Here is a 4,372-nt window from a genome sequence, read left to right on the forward strand (position 1 = left end):
TATACATACACACACACAGCATAAAGCTACTCATACACACATAATGGCAATTAGTTTGTTTCCTTTTGTTTGCCATATTAAATGTACAACATTTGAAAGATCACCAACCAACCAACCAACCTCTGCCTGAAAAATGATAAAGAATTTCTTTAACCCTCTAGGGATATGTATCCCATGCTCTAGTGTGTTAAATAAGGGCAGTGTTTGACCTTTCCTGATCATATGTATGTGTCAAATGGCGGCTAATCCGACTGACCTTTCCCAGGAAATCTGGTACCTATTGCTAATAACTAGATTGAACAAGAGAACAAAGGAGCCAGCTTGGTCTTACAATGTTCCACAACATGTTGGAAATAGCGAGCAAATCTCCTCAAATTACATACGAAAACAAACATTGAAATACTAAAAGCTCTATTTTATGAGATATTGCAATTGCTTGTATGCTTTTGATCATAAGTCTGTTCAAGCCGGGACTGTCCTTGGGTTAAACAACAACAACAATTGTTAGCTTAACTCTTTTTGTTACCATATCCAGCTTTTGTTGCAATTGATTTTGAAAATAATACTCTTTTACTTGTTTCAGTCATTTGACTGTGGCCATGCTGGAGCACCGCCTTTAGTCGAGAAAATCGACCCCAGGACTTATTCTTTGGATGCCTAGTACTTATTCTATCGGTCTTTTTTGCCGAACCGCTAAGTTACGGGGACGTAAACACACCAGCATCGGTTGTTAAGCGATGTTGGGGGGACAAACACAGACATACAAACACATACACACACATATATATATATACATATATACGACAGGCTTCTTTCAGTTTCCGTCTACCATATCCACTCACAAGGCTTTGGTCGGCCCTAGGCTATAGTAGAAGACACTTGCCCAAGGTGCCATGCAGTGGGAATGAACCCTCAACCACGTGGTTGGTAAACAAGCTGGTGTTTGAAACCTGAATTAACATGAAATTTTGAGGGATTATTTAAACACTTTAAAACAGGATATTTGCGTCTTAGAACCAAGAGCAGTTTCAGGCAAGTTTGTATCAAAAGAGTGAAACTGGAGCAAAGTAGAATAAAATGTTTTTTCTTGAGAAATATTTAGAATTCCTGTATGAGATTTGAACTCTGAACCTAAGAGCTTGTGTACTAATTACCTTATCCATTCAGCCACTTCACTTCTACAAACATTTACAATATTCACTTTGAATGGATCAGTGACAGAATTAAAAGATAACTAAAGAAAAGTGCCTTGTGGTATTTACTTTTATCCCTTTTCATTCTGAGTCCAATTCCACCACAGGTGATTTTGCCTTTCATCTTTCTGTGAATAATAAAATATTTACCTGTTGTTATTTAACCCAAGGTCAGCTCTGATTGAAGCCATGATCATCCTGTTCTGGAGATTTAGCTGTAATTTTTAGCAAGCAGAATGCCCATCTACAGGTCTCCTTGTTGGCTCATCTCAACACCAGTTGAGTTCTTGGGTCAATGCAATCGACTACACAATCCTCAAACATGAGAATAGAAATCAATATTTCTCCATGAATCAGTGAACATTGATGCGGTTATTCAGGGATTATTGATGACTGTTCAGCATCTGGTGTGATGTGATGTCTCCTGACAGATATTGGGTTTATGTTCTGCAGATAAGATTTCATTAAAAATGACAACATAAAACAAAATATGCTTCATAATAATAATGCATTATGAAAGAGAAAAAATAGTTTGGAGCTTATTTCTGTTATAATTAATGAAAACAGTTAATTCATTGTTGAATAAGTTTGCTTGTTTTATTTTTATTTTTTAGTACATTGTTAAAAAAAAATATGGAAAATAAGAACTTAGAATGAGTCTTTTACAATAATAATAATAATGATGATAATAATAATAATGATAAAAGTATTAGCTTATTTTATTCTATATTCTTCTTCTTCAATATTTTCAATATTTCAGACATTTGATATTTGTTCCAAACTCAACAGCTTCGTCATTTCTTCTTGTTTCTAGTCTCATTTCAGTCAATGATTCCAAGTTTCCTACTGAATCTATTTTTAGTTTCTGATATGACTTTCTATATATGTCACGGTTCCTTTTACATTGGTAAGAAGCTGTCTCCATTTACAGAAGTTGATTAAGTGGATGTATGATGGTTTGAACTAGAAACTTCTGGCAAAGTTGTTTTGCATGTCTTTCGAAAAATATCTCAGAACGTTATCTCTATATCTTGCAAGTCTTTTTATTTTTCTCTGTGTGTGTGTGTCACTAATATATAATTGAAATTTACTGAAAAACAAAAGATGAAGACAGGTGTATAAACAACAAGCAAGTTTGACGATTGGGAAGGTGAGAAAGTCTTTTACGTTTCAAGTCTATGCTCTTCAACAGAAAGGAACACGAGGAAATAAACAGAGAGAGAATTTTAAAAATTTGTGGATTTAGTGGTCAATATATATATATATATATAAATTAAAAACGTAAAATTAAAACAGAACACAAAGGATTCCGCGGTACACGTGTTTCAAGCTTTATAGTCGTTGCATCATTATATGAGTATATAGGTATATATATATATATATATATATCTTTATAGGGTACTTTATCTTTTATTTCTTTCAGTCATTACTGGAATAACCATGAAATTTAATTTAGCAGTTAAAGGTTTAAGACAGTAGGGAGTGATTTCTGGAAGATTTGGCTGCTATTTCTAGTGATTGAACAGCTACTACCTGGATGTTCTCTCATTGCTTCATTGAATTGCATCTTTTGATACAAAAGTGGCTAACAAGAAGAAAAAGATACTCAATGGGAGAAGAATTGTCAATGCTTAATGCGATTGATTTCTATTTATTCCTCCAATAGAATTTCTTTTCTCAATTGCATCATTTGTTTGTTTTGGCTTTTATTCATGTTTTATTTATTTTGCTTTTAAATACTATTCATGTCCAATTAGCTTCTTTAATATTTTAATTTATTCTTTCAAATGGAGACTTTCTTAGAGATCTCTTCCTTATATGCTTGTAGAATCTCATAAATTCTCATCTAATTTCATGTCAGTATTAGTTAGAGCTCCTAGCGAAGCCTAAGCTAATTTTGGTATCTCCATCACCAGCGCACAACCACCACCATCACTTACCTAAATTCAGATTTTTATAATCAAAGCATAAGGGAGGAAAAAATGCATTTTCAAATAATAAAGAATAATGCAGAGAAAAGAAAATAGTTTACAAAAAGGAAAAGGCAAAAAAAAAACAAAACCTCAAATAACAATAACAATATTTATAAAAAATGTTTAAATGCACATGAATTTTTTTAAAAAAGCATTCTAACCACCCATTTCTTCTTACTCTAATATTCAGCTTTCAATTCCATTAAATGTATTGATTGTTGTTCTTTGTTGTAGAATGGTTTAGAAAAATCTTCAGTTGAGACTAACTTAATTTTGTGGTTAGAGTAGAGCTATTTACTATCATTGTTACAGCTGAGCGGTTCTGCCATGTTTTCTGGCATACATGTCGGTGTAGTATATAGTGTAAACATTCAAACATTGTCACTGTCTTTCCGAATCCTGCTGCATTTCGCATGGAATTCTTGGTCCTCTAAAGTCGACATACAATTACTGCTACTTCTGCAACAGCTAACTACAGCAATAATAACTATTACAATGGTTATGGCATCATCCTTAATAAATGATGCATTTATATATATTGTTGATCTGATGAGCTATATAATTGTTGATCTGCATTCATTTGTAAGATGTACATTAGTACTATGCAATTCATAACATATACATTAATGCAGACATGTAAAATGAGTTATTATACACTGAAATAAGTTATGGATATCAACTGGTGAAATAAATAAATTCAGCCTCCTACCTCCTGATGTTTCGAGCCTACACTCTTCAGCAGAAAGGAACATGAGGAAATAAACAGAGAGCGAATGAAAAGAGATAGTTGTCTTACTATATATATATATATATATAGTAAGACAACTATCTCTTTATTTTAATAAAGATTTCTAACCAGCTTTCATTGCGAAGCAAATTTTCAAGAAGAGGGAGAATGGAAATGTTTTTTACAAAGAAGTACAAAATGAAGAAAATAATATATACAAAAATAAATATACCAATACATTATATTGTCTTTGAGCTTTTGAAGTTCAATGGTAATTCATGTATATAATGGTTGGAAAAATAAGGATGCATGAGAATTGAAAGTTGTATCAGGTTTAACAAAAGGGTTAAAAGTTTGTGTTAAGCAGGAAGTGTGGTGTCAAAACAGGAAGTGTCTGTAAGGGGAGACAAATGTTTTTAGTTGGAGTTATGAAAAAAAGAGTTCATAACTCCAACTAAAAAGATTTGTCTCCCCTTACA

At 32.6% G+C, this 4,372-nt stretch overlaps 1 protein-coding gene across 1 annotated transcript in view; it reads left to right on the forward strand.

Moving 5' to 3' along the window:
- The window catches only part of LOC106870408 (cytohesin-1), a 102,312-nt gene that overhangs the window by 12,910 nt on the left and 85,030 nt on the right, over positions 1–4,372 (forward strand). The gene's annotated exons all lie outside the window — the stretch shown is intronic.

Source organism: Octopus bimaculoides, chromosome 23, assembly GCF_001194135.2.
Source record: "Octopus bimaculoides isolate UCB-OBI-ISO-001 chromosome 23, ASM119413v2, whole genome shotgun sequence".
NCBI classification, from domain to species: Eukaryota; Metazoa; Mollusca; class Cephalopoda; order Octopoda; family Octopodidae; genus Octopus; species Octopus bimaculoides.